This window comes from Python bivittatus, unplaced genomic scaffold (assembly GCF_059951505.1).
Source record: "Python bivittatus isolate LINGU-HERP-01145 unplaced genomic scaffold, Pbiv_v1 ctg000080_np1212, whole genome shotgun sequence".
Lineage (NCBI taxonomy): Eukaryota > Metazoa > Chordata > Lepidosauria > Squamata > Pythonidae > Python > Python bivittatus.
In genome coordinates this window covers 3,039,378-3,058,249 of record NW_028277035.1, presented here as the reverse complement: position 1 = coordinate 3,058,249, position 18,872 = coordinate 3,039,378, and the positions used below count along the sequence as shown (strand labels likewise).

The 18,872-nt window shown below is 39.2% G+C and overlaps 1 protein-coding gene across 1 annotated transcript in view; it reads left to right on the top strand.

Annotated features, from left to right (window-relative positions):
• The first annotated feature begins 1,535 nt into the window (after positions 1–1,535).
• EVPL (envoplakin) overlaps positions 1,536–18,872 on the top strand; it is a 77,558-nt gene continuing 60,221 nt past the window's right edge. Inside the window, exon 1 of the mRNA XM_088133383.1 lies at positions 1,536–1,730. The gene's annotated coding sequence lies outside the window, so the exon portion shown is untranslated. The remainder of the gene's footprint in view (positions 1,731–18,872) is intronic.

The window sequence follows — 18,872 nt, the reverse complement described above, 5'->3', positions numbered from 1 at the left end:
CTTCAGTGAACAGTGATAATGGAAAAACCATAGATGATTTTTTTGGGGGAAAAAAAGTGACATGAATGTATGGACGAGAACGAAAGACAATAGGAAAAGTGATTGAGCTCCCAAGAATGAAGTGAATGGTGACCGGTGAATATCTGTTTAGAAAAAGGTCTTTTTGTTTCAAATACTGTGCATGGTTTAAGCATAAGCCTAATCAAGCATATATATAGCAAAAGAATCAATACAAAATCCTGATATATTTTACTGTTTATGAAGAAAAATTGAGGAAATTCATGAAGGATGCAAGAATAACAAGAGGATCTGCATGTGGAACAAGTAATTTCTTAGAAAAAATGTGCATGGAAGAAGAGAAAAAAGTGAAAGAAAGTAGAGGGAAAGTAGAGAAAATATGATGCTTGTAAGGAATATATAATTAATCTCCCAACATTACGAATGGAAAGAAGATGAAAGGACCGATGATGCAGACACTGCTTAGAACAGAGTGCCTAGAATTACGCTACAGGGTACCACAGAGGCGTGGAATTACTATGCAAACAGAAAGTATGAAAAAGGATATTTGGTGGAGGGTTGAAGTTTAAAAACCCGCGGATGAGAAAAATGCATGTGCTATACAAGAATGACTGCTGCAAAAGAATGAGGAGGCAAGACAGGCGCCATGTATGACTATTCACCGGAAAAGATAGTTGCAAAAATGTAGTCAAAGAACGGTTAAGGTTAAAAGAGGCACAGAAAAGGCACAGTGACGGTACTGGTTTGGAGGTGAATGAAAATGCTAAGCATGGGGCCTCCAGTAGAGTGAATGCAGTTAAATTAAAAGTAAAGAAGGATTAGGATCGTGTGGGGATGCTGTAAGCCAATCTGTCAAGCAGTGCATAGATGTGGAAGAAGAAAGGATGGGTTGCAAAGATAGAAATGTATGGAGCGGTATAGTGAATGGCATCGGTGTAAACTAGTTGCAGGCATGTTTACTTTTATTTTTCTTCATATCTTTTATTTTTTTTACTTAGCACTCTCTAACTCCTTTTCTGCGCTCTGAAAAATTCTGCTTACAACAAAAAGGAATTGCATAATGTTTGTATGCTTAGGGAATGGTTCACCATTGAATGGGGAATAATTCAAAGATAGGTGATGTTCCTTTAGTTGTTTACCGTATTTCTGGATACACGTATAAGGAATGGTTGTGGAAACATTACAGATATAGTGGTGAGAAGCACTTCTACATGCTGTTGAGACCAACTAGTGATGGCATAGATGTTTCCCGATGCTCGTTTTCCTGTGGTTTTGCCCGAATAAAGTCTCAGGTTCCCTAGAAAGTAGATAAAATTAATGGAAAGTTAGTTAGGTAATGAGTCTTCTGCCGCTTAGCTGAGGTCATCTCCAGATGTTTTTGTTGGTGCTCTGTCACAGGGTTCCTCAACCTCAGCAACTTTAAGATGAGTGGACTTCAACTCCCATGGCTGGCTGGGGAATTCTGGGCATTGAAGTCCACCCATCTTAAAGTTGCTGAGGTTGAGGAACCCTGCTCTGTCAGGTTACAATCTGAGGTAGAGCCTAGAGGATATCAGCAAAAGTTCACTAGAACTGTTTGCGTTCAGTTTGAAATTGTTGCTCTCTGTCCCTCCCATTTCTGTACTGTACGTTAAGGAAGTACAGCCAAGCAATTAGTAAGTGTGGCTCGGGACTGAAGTAGAGGTTTAGTATGTGCAAAGGTTGCAGGAAAGGTAAGTATTATCTTCTCTTGATTTTTCCCTTCTTGGTTAACTTTCACTTTTCAGAAACAACTTTTTGCTGAAAACCCAACTGCTGTTGAACTGATACTCTTTTCATTTTTAATTCATGTCTCCACGTTTTTAAGGACTTGCCTTATTTAAAGAAATTGTGGCCGGATTTGGCTAAGTACTTCTATTATCATTGTACACGTAAACACGTCTGATGCATTCCTTTGGCCAGATTGTTCATGGAAGATATTGTGAATTTGTAAGTGCCTTTGTTCTCATTGCTATTTGAATTCCATGCTTCATTCTGTGAATGTTTGTCCTTTGTAACGTTGAACAAAAGCAGAGGGTGAGGTTCTCAGGAAACTGGTTTATGCCCCCTGTTCTCAGGCCTTTCCCTCTCTTGGGCGGTTGTGTACAGCCTGCAAGAATTATGACGGTTAGATGTCAGAAAAGAGCCTCTAGTTCTTTGCTGCCCTCTAGTGATCCTCTGGGGTTTTGCAGCTGAGATACAGTAACTCTGCCCTTCCCATTTCAAGCTTCCCTAAACATAGCAAACAAATATGCCAGGGAAACAACCACCAAATGGGAAGTTTGAGAAATTGCTCTGGCCAACTCTGCCATGGTTTCCTAAATGGCTAAATTAACTTCATGCATGAGAGGCAGGACAGGGTTGAAGTTTAGGGTTGGCAGGTAATCTTTTTCTTCCTCTCTGTTCCATTCATTTGGGGAATTATTATTATTATTTTTAGTTTCTTTTTTTTTAATATAATTTTACTGAAAATTTTAAAAAGGAGATAAAAACTAACAAGAACTAAGATAAAGAAAAGAAAAAGAAAAAAAACAAAGAAGAAGAAAAAGCCAAAAGCACAAAAAAAAATGAAAAGAAATAGAAATAAGCAGCTTCCGATTTTCTTTACAACAATTATAAATACAAATACAAACTTACCGCTTACTCCATGATTACAAAAAAACAAAACAAAACAATCCACTCTCTTTTTTTCTGTAATCTATTTGTTCTAATCAACAAAATCATAAATCACAAGTTCATTTTTTCTGTTTCACACAAGAAGTCTGTCAGGGGTTTCCAGTCAGCCATAAACATAGATATTGTCTTTTCTCTAATCAAGGAAGCCAATTTAGCCATCTCTACAAGTTCATCTTCACCAGCCAGTTCCATGACTTTTTTCCAGCTGTTTTTATCCAGTTATTTTTAGTTTCTAATGCACTGGTAAACCTGAATTATTTAGTATATAACTCTATTCCCAAGCTGTGGGAGCTTGCTACTGAACCTATTTCCTATCTTGAAAATACATTTGTAATGGTGCACTCTGGTGATCCTCTAGTGTCTGTGGCACATAATCAAGGCTGTGCAATATTGAGATCAATTTAAGCTTTCTTGCAGTTTTATCAGGTTTTAAGAAAAGTACATTTCTAGTTCTTTAAGACCTAAAAAATAGAAGGTCCAAACATACTTAGAGGTATCTGAGTAAAGTGGTTTGGTATTCAAGGGTTGAGGGCATTATAACAGCGTTATGAGAGAATCACAGAAGTGTACAGAATTGTTTTTTTCTTCTTGCATTATTATTGCCTGGGATACAGGGACTGCAATGTTACACATCCCTGCATTTGATGAATCTGTTTCTGAATGTGGCGGTGAGATGAGCTGACTTTGTTTGTGGAAGTATTAGATTGTAGCTGTGAGATACATCTAAGAGCTTTTGTTCATCATCAGTTGCCAAAAACTGTTTCTGCACTGACAGTATTTTCCATTTTGCTTTGTTCAGCTGCTCTCCTAAAAAGCTGATCTGTTGTGAAAAACTGAAAAATATATTGATATTATCCAAGCTCTTTTAGTTTCCTGAATTAAAATCACCATACATTTCTGAATGTTTGATTGGTATTTATAGCCAGCAACAGCAACTTGGAAATGTGGGTGTAGAAGGGCAAACGTGCCATTTATTCTCTTAGGTTAGGCCTTCGAACCCCGGGCCAAAACCTTCTGATTTCTGGGTCTTGGTGTGATATCGTTCCCCTGCCATAGCAGTTGATCCCTGGGTCCATTCCAAACATTTTAGTTGTGCCATGTTATTTCTAATTTGGGAGTGGGGTGGGGGGTCTCTTCACCTATGGCTTAGTAATAAAGCATAGACCTGCCTCTGTAGGGTCTTGCATGGGGTGACAAGAATCTTACCAATCCTGGGGGCTGGCGCCTTGATGACGCTCCCCGGGTTACTGCCAATTTTAACATCTATCCTGGGAATATATTTAGTTTCTATTTAGTTAGGATTATTTTATATTGTAATTTTAACTGATTTTAACTGCTTTGTAAACTGCCCAGAGTCGTTTTTTAACGGGATATATAAATAAAAATAAATAAATAAATAAAATAGAGTCTAGAGTGCTGATTTAAAATCTGAATAGCAAGTTCTTATTTTACAATGCTCAGCAAGCAGATGTATTGGAACACAGCTTTAACCTCTACTGCTCCAAACATCATTCTTCATGGAAAGTGTGTGGTGTGTCTGTTTTCTCCCATGAGTCTTCTGTTCAGTTTTACATATAGCATAATTCCTCAGCTGCATAGCTCATCTTGACTTTAGTTTTCAAATGGCTTTTAAAAATAGGCTTTTTATTATTTGTGGTACTTTTTATTATACATGCTCCTTTTAGTATTTAAATGTTTGAAATATATGAAACTTAGCCTGTGATTTTATGAATATGTTATCGTGCATTGCATATTTGACATTGCAAGCTGCCTTAACGCTGTGCTCATAAAGTCTCTGAAATGCATTTAGGTATAGCCAGTCTCTGTCTCCTCTTCCTCTCCCTCTCACGCTCACTTACACACTCAAGCATAAACATCAAGTTCAGGAAATAGAACTATGCAGAGAAACACTGGCTGGATTCACACATTGAACTAAATCATGGTCTGTGTTAACCATAGATAACTCAACAAGCCATAATGGCCTGGCTCACACATCATGCTAAATGTTAAACTGTAATTTAGAAACAACAATGGCTGTGTTTGTACCATACGCTAGGCCAAAATGAAACAAATCACATTACTGTATGTCTGTGTATTGAAAATCCAATCCAAGTGAAAATACATTTCAAATTCTTTTGAAGGAGAGTATGTTGTAGCAGATTTGTTTTTTATAGCTTAAATATAAAAAAATCCAATTTTGCCACTAGACTTTTCCTTATGCCTTAACCAGATGACCAGGTATCCTTGGCTATTCTAGATTTCTATAGCTAGAAAACACATCCAAACCCAGGGTTTCTCAATCTTGGTAACTTTAAGATACTGTATGAGGGCCTTCAGCTCCCAGAATTCCCCAGCCAGCACCCATGAATTCTGGGAGTTGGTCCGCACATGCTGGCTGAGAATTCTGGAAGCTGAAGTCCACATTAAGATAGAAAAAGTTGCCAAGGTTGAGAAGGCTGTCCTAACCTATTTGCTTTCTTAATCTTTCCTGGATCAAAACGTTGGAACTGCGGCTTCCATCTACTGAGAATACTATCATCTTGTCATCTGCTCATAAATTTCATAGTTGGCCATCTGGCATGAAACAGAGGCCAAGACAGAATACATGGCAAGAAAGAAAAATACAGTAGCTATAGCTCCAGAAGATCTTGCCTTCTGCTTGCAGAAAGGAGAAATTAAATTTAATAAAACATCAAACAGCTGGAACACACAAATTCAGCGTGCTAAATGTTATGATAACATTGCAGTTGAATCATCTCCTCAGTTCAGAACTGATAAACCTCAATCAAAGTTGAACTGGGAAAGCCTGTTTGTTATATTTTTATAATTAAAGGTTTGCATTTTATTATGCTTTCTTACTGTAAACAATATCGAAATAAAAGGCAACAAAAATAATTAGCCCTTAACCCTTTGCTAAATGAAGATGTTCTTGTCTCCTCAGATGGCATTCCATACCAAATTATAGCTGTAGTGCCCAGCTGGAATGCACTGCAACTTCTCGTCCTGTTTTGTGTTGGTAACCTAGTTTGGATTAGCTAACATGATGTTTCCTACACAATGAAGAAGATATGTCAGTCATTTGGCTTTCTCTGACATTTCCAAGGGCAACTTACAGAAAATTGCCTGTTAGCTTGCTTGTCTTTTATTTGATGAGACAGCCGGTACGTATGGCGTACTTGAGTATGAGAGTCATCCTAGTGTTAGGATCTAGGTCGGAAAGAAAAAATAATTGATCCCCTCTCGTCCATTGTACTAGCATAATAGTATATCTGTCTCTCACAGATATAATGAATAGCAAAGATGCTATTCGCAAACGTGCCACAAGGCTTAAAGTTCCGAATACTTTCTGTGCTTTTCATATCAGCTTTTCCTAGGTGGCCGTTAACATGGGAGAATCTGGCCTCTCTGTATTTCCGTTTTAGAAGTGTGGGAAGATGCTTATAGAGGACCTTGCATAATAAGGCTGGCCCAAGGTATCTTGCTGCCTGGGCTGAAGAATAAGATGGTTTTCTCTCCTATTCCATGTCTCAGAGCGAAGTCCATTGGCAGTTGAGTATTTCTTCAGTAATTAAAATGCAATTGCACCCCTCCACTGCATCCCTTCTTTGCCACTCCTACCCACTGAGCTGACTCTACGTTTTAACCCATTAAAGAGTTGGTTCTCCTGCTTTGAGTTTATCTGGTACATTAAATAAGTGAATTAACTGTGTGCATTTCTCTTTAATCTAAGTTCACCTTCAGACTTCTCTCCCCCTTTCTTCTCTTTGCCTCGGTGCCCTTGAGAGGCATCCTGAAGTTTCACTCCAAAAAGGAGGGGCCAGGACAAAACCTACATTTCATTTTAACTGAAATTGCATTAAACTAATGATATGTAATTCATCAATATGTAATTAATTCTTGTTCAAATGTATTTGCCTCTTCAGTGGAATTAAAAATGGCACTTTGGCAGGTACTTTTGTAAAGCTCAGGTGCCAAACCAAACATTTTTGTGGAAATCTGCATTCCAGGGAACTTGTGTTGCTGCCCTGAGTTTACTGCAGGCCCACGTTAAAGTGGCAAGTGTGTGTGTCAATGTGTGTGTAGGCTGATGAAAAAGATCAGTTAAGTCACCATCACATACAGTATTGTGCAAAAGGTTTAGGCAGGTGTGAAAAAATGCTGTAAAGTAAGATTGCTTTTGTAATTTTTGATGTTTATCAATTTACAAAATGCAAAGTGAGCAAACAGAAGAGAAATCCAAATCAAATCAATATTTGGTGTGACTACCCTTTGGCTTCAAACCAGCATCAATTCTTATACTTGCACACTTTGTACACTTGCACAAAGTCAGGGATCTTGTAGGATTAGAATCAGGTGTATGATTAACCAATTATACCAAGCAGGTGTTAATGATCATCAATTTCATATGTAGGTTGAAACACAGTCATTAACTGAAACAGAAACAGCTGTGTAGGAGGCTTAAAACTGGGTGAGGAACAGCCAAACTCTGCTCTTAAGGTGAGGTTGTGGCAGATGGTTTTATGTCACAGGTCATACACCATGGCAAGACTGAGTACAGCAACAAGACACAAGGTAGTTCTACTGCATCAGCAAGGTCTCTCCCAGGCAAACATTTCAAAGCAGACTGGGGTTTCAAGATGTGCTGTTCAAGCTCATTTGAAGAAGCACAAAGAAATGGGCAATGCTGAGGACCGTAGACGCAGTGGTCAGCCAAGGAAACTTAATGCAGCAAATGAAAGACACATCATGCTTACTTCCCTTTGATATCAGAAGATGTCCAGCAGTGCCATCAGCACAGAACTGGTGGAAACCAGTGGGACCCAGGTACACCCATCTACTGTCTGGAGAAGTCTGGCCAGAAGTGGTCTTCTTGGAAGAATTGCAGCCAAAAAGCCATACCTCCAACATGGAAACAAGGCTAAGCGACTCAACTATGCACGAAAACATAGGAACTGGGGTGCAGCAAAATGGCAGTAGGTGCTCTGGACTGATGAGTCAAAATTTGAAAGATTTGGCTGTAGCAGGAGGCAGTTTGTTCACCAAAGGGCTGGAGAGCAGTACAATAATGAGTGTCTGTGGGCAACAGTGAAGCATGGCAGAGGTTCCTTGCACGTTTGGGGTGCATTTCTGCAAATGGAGTTGGAGATTTGGTCAGGATCAATGGTGTCCTCAATCCTGAGAAATACAAGCAGATACTTATCCACCATGCCATACCATCAGGGAGGTGTGTGATTGGCCCCAAATTTATTCTGCAGCAGGACAATGACCCCAAACATACAGTCAATGTCATTAAGAACTATCTTCAGTGTAAAGAAGAACAAGGAGTCCTGAAAGTGATGGTTTGGCCCCCACAGAGCCCTGATCTCAACATCATCGAGTCTGTCTGGGATGACATGAAGAGACAGAAGGATTTGAGGCAGCCTACATCCACAGATCTGTGGTTAGTTCTCCAAGATGTTTGGAACAACCTTCCTGCTGAGTTCCTTCAAAAACTGTGTGCAAGTGTACCTAGAAGAATTGAGGCTGTTTTGAAGACAAAAGGTGGTCACACCAAATATTGATTTGATTTGGGTTTTTCTTCTGTTCACTCACTTTGCATTTTGTAAATTGATAAACATAAACAGTTACAATATATATTTTTGAAAGCATTCTTACTTTACAGCATTTTTTCACACCTGCCTAAAACTTTTGCACAGTATTGTATGTAAGGCCTGGGTTCAATTTCGCTGCTGCTTTCCAGAAAAAAGGATTCCTCTCAAGTGGGAATAATCAGAAGAAGATGTGGAGACTGCCATTTGAATATCATGGCCCTTGTCATTCCTCTCTCCCTTTCTGTTATTTTTACAGATTTGATGTTTGTTCTGGTGTAGAAATGTCATGAGGGATGCTCTGCCACCCCACCCAGGAAAAAGTCACGTGCCACTTGGTTCAACAGAGAATTATAGTGCTAATTACCATCTTCCTTAATTATTTTTTTTCAAGTAATAAAGACAGGAAAGCAGATGTTTTGGGAAAGCACAAAAGGGCAATGTATGCAACACAACATGCCCAAACCTCCCCTAAAATTAAGTGCATGAAATAGGATGGTTTATGTGTTTGATTTGTATTACAAAGCTATCCTGCCTTTCCCCTAGGGACTAAGGGTGGCACGCAGGTGGGACTCCTTCCATTTTATCTTCACCACAAAACCTTGTAATCTAGGCTAGGATGAGAGGCTGCAATGGGGCAAAAGTTACTCAGAAAACACCCTAGTCCATTGGAGAGCTCTTGTTCCTTTTTTGCCCACCGCTGGTGTTAAAATCTCATGTCTGAGAAGTTTGTTCCCAACATGGACATAATTGATTGGTGCAATACCTTTGTGGTGATGATGGCATGGGCACCTACATTCACAGAGGTAACTGTCAACCATTGATCAATGACCCCCACTATAATCCTAACCCATTGGATGGGAAAAAAGGTATGAGGCAGATGAAATAAGTGGACATAATCAATTCATCTGCCAAATTCACTGGCGGGCAAAAACCTTTTGGTGAGCAAAAAAGGAACAAGAACCCAGTGGAGATGTAAATGTAATCTCAACCAAGCATCTTGATGACTTCACCACACTGGGTCTTATTCCATGCATAATAAAAGCCTTGCCTGGACATACCCACGGAGGCATAGAGGATGGGCCTGTTCACTTTGGTTCTGAGGCATTAGAACTGAAGAAAAATATGTGGCACACATCCAATATGTACATACATTTTTTCCCTGTGTCTACACACAACAGCACCTTCTTTCTGTTGTTTTAGAGAGGGTAAATCACTAGGCATTAAAGGCCTTGCTCAAAAGGGTAGAGCTAGGAGGATGCAACTGAGGAAGATAAATAATGCTAATATCTGTCACCCAAGTGTGTAATAAGGTTGAATCCTAGATTAATTTACTTGAGAATAAGCAATGAGGAACACAGAGGTCCTGATTTCTGAATAATGTGAAATATAGGATTGGACTGCAAACAGGCTTGGTTTTGACGGAAGGACATGGAAATGCTGACTTGGGTGTTAAGCATGTGCATTGTTAAAGGGTGTTGATAGTTTCAACTCCTTCCCCTTTGTTTCTGTTCTCTGTCACCCTCATATGGGTCAAAGACAGAGAGCTGGAAAGAGCTTGTTGCAACTGATGGTTGTTATCCCTGCCACATTTGTGTATCAATCGTCACTCCTTATCCCTCCAAAATGCCTGTGGCTTAATTTTCTCATCTTGCGGGGGCGGGTGTGCGTGTGTCCAGTTTTATGCTTTATGCTAATGGATCCTACTATCACAAGAAGGGGCTGTAAAGTCAAAGAAGGATGATTTCTACCCTGGTTGACTCACAATTTGGCTTGTCTTGATGTGTATCTTGTGCTCTCTGACCCCTGTTAACAAATGAATTGATAACACATATATTGAACAACTTCTAGGTTCTTTTTTTTTTTTAAACCCTCACTTTTTAAAGTCCTGATTATCTCAGCAAATGCCTACTGCAGCCAGAGCCCTAACTTTGGAATTGTTCAAATGAGACCCTGCTTGCCGTTCCTCTTTACCGAGAAGCATGATTCATCTCAACTAGGAGCAGGGCCTTTTGTATAGCAGCCTTGGTGCTGAACTCTCCTCTGAGCAGCCTTTTCCTGCTGTTCTTCTGAAGGTGACTGAACAAATTTGCTTCAGTGAGCCTTTAGCAACTTTTGTCTGCTTCTGCCTCACCAGAAATTGCCTGGGTCCCTAACATGGCATCCATAGGTGACAACCAGCCAAGCAGAATCTCACTTGGCCATCACCAAACTCACTCCCATACCAGATGTTTGTGGTTGTGATTGTTTGTTTAGATCAAAAATAAATACAGAAGGAGCTAATATCCTCTAAAGCTAAGTGCCAGCCCCCAGTACCTTATTCTGATTTCCAAGAACTATTGTAGGACCCACATAGATTCTACTGGGATTCTTAGAAAATAAAAATGTTGAGCAGCTGCAGCTGAGAACTTGGTTTGGAAATGTCTCTCCCTGACTAGAAAAAAGACAATAACGAGTTGATAGAGACCATTTTGGTGGGCTGGAGGAAATAACGTGGAACAAGCTCACCTTGTTCCACGCTATTTCCTCCAGCTCGCCTGCTTCTAGGTAAATGATTATTTTGTAATGGGCTACCTCCACCTTGGTAGCCATTTTGTGAGGGTGCCTATATTCCAAACTAGCTAATGGGGGTCCCCTGCCATATTCTTTTCCTGTCATTTTGGTAATTTAGTTGTTATTGCATAATTTTAGGGGCATCTACTCCTTTTGATCCTGTAAGCTATTGTACACATGTATACTGTATGAACTACATATAAATATTTAAAAATAAAAGTGTTCTCCTTTTGCAGAATATAACCATGAACAGAATATCCTGGTTTTTATTCATTACCTAGGGGAATGGTGCTAATATTGCCATCCTAGCTTCTTTCAAACAGGCTAGGAGGAGGGAGACTCATAAATACTTGAGTAGCATTACATTATGCCATGTCTTGCGGGAGAATTGCCTCTCATTTTTATGCTTGCAGAGGAAACTATAATATATTTCCTATACGATATCATTCTCATTCATTGTCAGACTCACGTGAAGAAGGAGACTGCATTTTTTGTTACCTTCTTTTTAATGGATTTTTTCATTTTTACGTGAAACTGAAACACATCATTCACGAATCTTATGCTCTCATTGGTAAAATCTATACCACCATTATAGTAAAATCTCCACTGTTTGCTGAAGTGTCAATAAGAAAACAGATACGGACATAAGAAAGACTCGGGCAGCACCACTGTTAGCCAGGTAGATAGCCACCACAGGAACTGATTTGGATGTTAGGGATTGGCAGAACATTATTACAGAACTACCTGCATTCATTATTACTGTATTTTTACTGCCAGAGAAAAAGAAATGAGCTTGTGAGTCCTTCAATTGCCACATTAAGGCTTCTGGTCCTGAATACTTGGGTATCTTGTCCCCGGGGTGAGTTACAGTAGTTACCTGGGGAATCCATGTTTTCCAGCTGAGGATAAAAGCCTTTTCATAGATTTTCAACCTATATTAGCCAGAAAAATCCAATTATTTCGAAGGGGGGGATTGTTTTTGTTTTTACAGCCCTGTGTGGGGAAAAATAGAAGGAGGCAGCAGGCATTAAAAAAAGGGTCACATGTTATAGATGGCTATTTCTGTATGTCGCTTTGGCATTGCTGGCAAAGGGGATTTGATTCTAAGAATGACCATATAAAAACACACTGTTATCTTAAGAGTAATTGTTCCTAATTGCATATTAGGAGAAATTGTTTGTTAATATGTTTGGATTTTTATGTAAAACTAAGTGGATTCAAAATAGCCCTTCTTCCAAATAAGCAGATTTTTGTAATTTAAATTTTGAAAGACTGATTATAAAAGAACTGAATAGATGCATTAGGCAAAATTACTTTATGAATAAATCATATGTTAGATGTTATAAATGCAGAAATATTACAGATTTCCTCATGTATGCAGTGAAGTAACTAGAAGTTTTATCATGATTAATTGCTGAGGCAAACATAAACACATCTGATGGTCATGCCTTCTAATGGTTGAGCGTTCAAGGTTAGTGAAAAAAGTGCCTCCAAATCAAGAATTTTGAATGAGTGTACTTTCCTTTAAATCCAAGGTTTCTTAACAGTTTTATGGATTTGATCACCCCTTGCAACTAGGACAATTTTCATCCAAAAATATAAAGTAAACTCTGAATATTTTTTTAATTTGTTGGTGGCCAATCCATGTAGAATTTATTGATGCTTTTACTGTTGGGCATCTTTCTCTCTCTTTTTGCATCATACCCAGCATTTTGTGAATGTAAATACAGAATTTGTTTAAAATTCATGCAAACATATATTGTTTACTATAGGCAGTAATACCTGAATCTGCTTTTTTTTTTTAATAAATGGCTTTTATCTTTTGAAAATGGCCTAAAATTCCCAAACCATCTTAGTTTAATTTTGACTATCATTATGCTTCTGCCTGTTATACAAAAAATATGAGAAAGTGATAGAACAGCTATTGTTAACTGAGCTTGACATTCAAATCAATAATACTCTTTATTCCCAGGAAACATTTATTAGGATTGCAGATTCTGTTGGACCTAGTCTATATTTTCCAAACTGGTTGGCCATGTGGCTGTAGTAGAAGATCACTAGGCTGGTAAAAGTCAATTTAGCTAGAACCCAATGTGCACAAAATTGCACATCTGTAACTTGTTCCAACTTTCCATTGAATAGTTAAAGGCATGAAGATAATTATTGAATAAGGGAGGTATACCTAAGCCATAATAATTCTGTTCTGTAATGTAGTTTGATTATGGCTTAGTGTAAGACATAAACTAAGCCACTGTACTTTGTAAACCATGGGGCATACCCAGAGTTATTGTGAACCAGGTCACTATGGTTCATTCACTAGTATGCTTACTTTGTCTTAAAACACCATGGCTTACCTTAATGCATAAACCTGGACTGTGTTTTATTTTATCTTTTTAATTCTACTTTCCTGAGCAATTACTACTTTGCTTCTCCTTCCTTATGTCCCTCTGCCTACCCCAACATTAAATGCTAATGTTTCAAAATTTTAGGCCTATGGTAGCCAGAGGGAACTAACTACAGGTAGTCCCCAGTTTAAGAATGAGTTCCATTCCCAAGGTCTGTTCTTAAGTCGAATTTGTATGTAAGCCAGAACAATACTATTGTATAATACTGCATAAGTAGTATTGTATCATGAACTCGAACCATTGAATATTTAACTTGAATTTCGCTACAATAAGCTCCGTTCTTAAGTATGGGTCATCCTTAAACTGGGCGTTCTTAACCTGGGGACTACCTTTATAACACTGTCAGTCAATGCCATAATGTAACCATGTCAGTTGATCAACCAATCAATTCTTTTTTACAATCAAGGACCAGCATAAAAAAAGCAAAACAGAAACGATATAACAACAGCACCATATAGAAAACGTTGATTCTGATTACTTTCTGTGTATGGGTATAACATACTATTGATAATATTAAACTAAAAGGACAATGAGACTGAGCTAAGGATAACCTAAAAACTGCCAATTGAAAATTCTTTGATGGCTGGAGCAAAGGGCAAGATGATACTTCTTTCCCCCACATCCCACGTTCAAAGCCAACCATTTTGGCAGTTGAGTCTTGCTTCCACGCTGGCAGTGCAAGACCATCTTCCATCACATCTGAAGGCCATGGGCTAATTTAAGGGGGGCAAAATCACCCTGGGGGGCCCGTAAGTTCTATCCCTTCAACACTTTGCTGCCAGTTATTCACCGCCCTGCCTGATATCTGCTTCATGCCCAAACACCGAACTGTGACAACATTGTGTGCCTTGTAGCCAGAATATGCCACCTGGGCTGGTTGCCATATTGCCTGTCCCTCAGGAGCCTTTCCCAGTGTGGTGGTCTCTGATGAGTTGAGAGAAGAGAACTGAGAAAGCAGACAGTCCAGGCCAATAGAAAGTAAGTTGCAGGGCTGCCAGCACATACATTCAGGAAGATGAGCACAGCCGGAGGGTTTAGGAGAAACAGCCAAGGAGAACCATCTGCCACTTGAAGCAGCCACTTTTCCCTTCCCAGTGGTTGAACTACTGTAGTTCTTGCTAGTCATAAAAGCTGCAAGGTATACCTTCATTTTACAAAATTGTGACAAGCATCAACAGAATTGAGTAAAAAGCTGTCATCTTTTTCTGGATATCCTATTCTTCTAAAACATTGTGTCATACAGGTTGATGTTGATTTTAAGATTATTTTTATCCATGAGCCAGGAGGTAAAAGGCTTGGCTAAGCTACCATGGGTTATTGGATTCATTGCTTTCTCTCGTTAAATTCAGCAGAGGAGGCCTTCCCATGAGCATGGTCCTGACAAAGTGATCTTGCTTTATCTCTTTTCTATTCTTCTTCATATCTGGGATTTCCCACTAAAAATGCAAGTCTTCAATCTATTGCTGCAGCTCTCAAAATGTATTGACTGGAGCTATGAAGACATTTAGAAGACAACAAATTTAGGTAGATATGAATCCGTTTGCCAGGCAGAAACATCCACCAAGCAAGGGCTATAAGCTGCTTTCTATCCAATTCTTTCATGCCACACAAAATTTCATATAAATAAAAATATATCAGTTGATCCAAAAAAAGTAGACCCTGCACCCATGGGAAAAATGCTAGGAAGAAAAAAAATGAAATTATACATTTAGACTTGTCCTTGTTTTCAAACCAAAAATTCACAGAACATTGCAATCTATCCTCGTAAACTTTATCTTCTGTGATACCCAAGTTTCATTAATGATGTTGATGTCTACACATGCTTTGTAACCATCTTCCTTTCAAAGCCTTTCAGTGTTCATATATAGACATACCTATCAGAACTAGCCTACATAGGATCAAGAATTCTTGAGGGCAGGACATCATATTATGCTAAGAATAGGTAAATAGCTGGGCTAATTTTGTAAAAAAAAAAAAAAAAAAGATGGTGATACCATAGGTGTTCTTTATTCCTTTGTGAAATTTCGAGCAGTTTTGCTAAAGTTTTATAATTATAACCATCAGATGCAATTGCTACTGGAAATATCACCTCTATTCCTTCACCAGAAGCCTTCTGTTCCATGCTAGCCCTTGAAAGAAATGTTTTGCAAACTATCAGATATATGCATGGACTGTGGGTGGAGGGGAGCTAGAAACAAATTTTCTTTCTATTTGTGTGAAAGAAAGGGAAAGGTTTGTTTGTTAGTTTATGGAGCAGCTCTGGAAACTCTTTACGAGGGATTGAACAAGTAAATAATTGGCAGGTTTGAAGTCTTGAGAGAGTGCTGGTTGGCTGTACACTTCGTGCTCAGTTCTTGGCTGCCTCAGGCTGATCATCAGTTTGCTGAGGTTCCCTTTGCAAGTTCCAGAGTCAGACGCATGCATAGCGTACAATAGATACAGTGCCATGCCAATCACGTTTTCAATCTCCAAGCGGTGAAAACAGTGTGGGGAAAATGTGGGTCACCTTTAAAATCTGTTCCGAATGATTTGGAGAGGGAACAGATGGTGGTGTGGCACAGCTCGTCCTTGCTTACCTTTTGTTCTGCACAGTATTTTGTTGTTGTGCTCAGTAGGTGCCCAAAGGGTTTATTTGCAACACCCTGGGTTATTTTAGCTCAGATCCTGCTCAACAAGTACAGTATAGAATGATTTCTGCCTAGTATGCATAGAAACTTCCTGACATTGCAGCCCTTCCAGTTAAACTAGTTGCCCAAATTCCATCATTAGGTCATTTTTCTTGCCTTTGAAAATATCCTCTAAGACACTCATCCCTAAACTGGCACACTGTAGATATGTTGGGCTTGCAAATATCAGCTGGTTAGGAATTCTGGGAGCTACAATCTCAACATGTCTGCAAGTGTCAGGTGGAGAAGGCTGTTATCAAGTATGTTATGTGATTGGTGAATTCTTAGAAATTCTGAGTTCTTCCACGCAGTCACTGCCTTTGCCCACAAACGTCAGCACTGTTTTTGCACTATCATGCGAGTGTTCTCACTACCATCTTTGCTGCACTCCTTGTTTTCTTGAATCCGGACCGTTCTCTCTCCAGCTGGCCAATAGAGGAGCACAAAAATGGTAGCTAACTGGTTCCCTGTCCTGATCTTCATTCTTCCCATGATGCATTTGCTTTTATGGCATGGAAAAGGAAACAACCTCTGTTACCATGAGGGGAAATGGGAAATCTCCCCACCCCCCCACCTAAAGGCAGCCAGAAATGACAGGAAAATGGTGGCAACTTGCAATGGTGCCTTGATTTCAGAAGAGGGAACTCCGAGTTGAGAGGGGGAACTACTAATGGGAACTTGCTTATCCCACAGTCCCAAACTATTTCTGAAGTGTTTCCTGTGGGACAGCCACACATTAATCATCTCCACTTGTGAAGACCTTCTCAAGCCAGGGGGCTTGAGAAGGAGGGGGGAAAACAGGCTTTACTTAGGTGAGTGTTATTTTAGTCCCTAGTTTATTGCTTTCTATTGTTTTTGTACTATGTTGGATGTGTTGCTCTGAGTTGGGCAGCCTGTAAATGTGAACAAGGGAAGAAGACGTTATGAGGAAAGAGGGATGCAGGGCTGAACTTGGATTGACCCAGCCCTTATGTACAGAAGTCCCAACACACTTGAATAAAGAGAGTGGGTCACAACCATCATAGCGCTCATGTTCCTGTATACTTTTTTAGAAGCATACGTTACCACCCTGTTTAAAAAATGCTGGGGTAGATTAATTTTAAAGCCAAAGGTTGGTTTCTGTAACTATGAAAGTAGCTTCTTCAAAAGCAGGTGGGAACAGGCCACCAAGTTCAAACTGGATTGTGGCACTGGCACTGGGGGAGCGGACGTTAACTGTCAGCTCATAAAACAGCAAATTTAAATTTGGCTGACAATTTGTACCAGCATGATGTAGAATACAAAGAGTTTCTTTTCTCATTGTCTATTTCTTCATAATATAATCTTCACATTACTAATAGAAGTATTTAATGATCATTTCTATTAAACAAATGTTAGGAGTTTAATGTTATAGACCGGGGATTTTCATTGCATCTTCTAATAAAAGCTAATGCACACTTTCTGGAGCAGGAACTATTGAATACTCAAGTCAGAAGATGTAGTGCATGTCCGGGTATGAAATGGTCCAAGGAAAACTGAAGAGGTTTTTCATTTCATGTTTCTACCAGCATCATCTACTGGCTGTTTTTCTCTTAAATTGGCATGTAAAAAATCGGTTTTGATGTCCAAAAATATTGTTGGTTCAGGACATAATCGTATCCTATTTTGTGCTTCTGCTGTTCTCTGGTGATGAGAGAATTGGAATAATAATGGAAAAAATATTTGGGAGCATTTAATACCCTTGAACCACTAATGCTTCTGGTACCTTGCCTATGGTCTCCAACTGTGGCCAGGTCAGATAGCAAAGAGAATTGCAAAAGACATAATATAGGATTTTGTCTCTCTTTGTTTCCAGCCCGTTAACCTTTTAAAAAAACTGAAATATGGATGCTTATCATGTAATACCATATCTCAACCTGCTGTAACACTACAAATGCCATCTCCATGGTTTTCAGCCATACAGTATTTACTGGAAACGATGGACACTGAGCCTCTTAACTCTGAAATGCACCAGGTTGGTGAACGTTGTTGTATCTTACCTTGTAGGAGTGCATGAATACAACATGTTTGAAATAAGCAGGATTGCCATATGTGAACTGGAAAAATCCAGGTGACCACTAAGTGGTACAGAAAATGCTAACTCTTTGCTTCTATCTAATGGTCTCTCAGATTTTCTGCAATTTAGATGTGGCTACTGTAGCAGAAATGCTGTAAAAATCTCTGCTACAAGCAATTTGTGAATACATAGAAATACCCTGAATCCTGAAGGCATCTGAAGCATTTGCATTCACATCCAGCATCCAGCTGAATGCTCCAATTTGTTTCCCCAAGCAGTTCAAAAAAGGTCTATTTAAAACCCCATGAATCCTTTCAGTTTCTGCCACCTAGATCGATACCTGTATGCCTTGTTTCTTCAATTTAACTTCCAAATTCCTCTCTAGTTGTGTCCTGGAAAATGACACAAAACACACACACAAACACAAGAAAACCATTTTAACTCTGTTTATTTTGCCTGTGAAGGAGTGCCATGCCCTGGTATTAGTTTTGGCAAGACCTTTCTTTCCACTCAGATTCCTGGCATGTCTTGAATTCAGATGTAAAATGAGTTGCATTTTTCCTGCACACCCATACCAGTTGTATCACAGATGGCATTGATCACCAAAGCCAAAAGGGGCTTAGCAAACCACTAATGCCAATATTGACTGAACTTGCTCCACCTGGAAGGCGGGGAAAAATAGCTACTGTGATTTGCTTGCATACTTGTACAGAGGAGTGTTAAATCCATTGAAACTGAAAAGTAGATCATTGTTGGATCTGGCTACTATCATATGAAAGTATCACAGAGATGTTTATTTTGTTCCTCTGTGTGTGTGCATGTGTTTGGGGAACCTCAGAGTGAAGCAGCTTCCTATCTCACATCTTTAGAGTGAATTCAATATCATTGAACTGTTGGTTCTAGCAATCTGGGG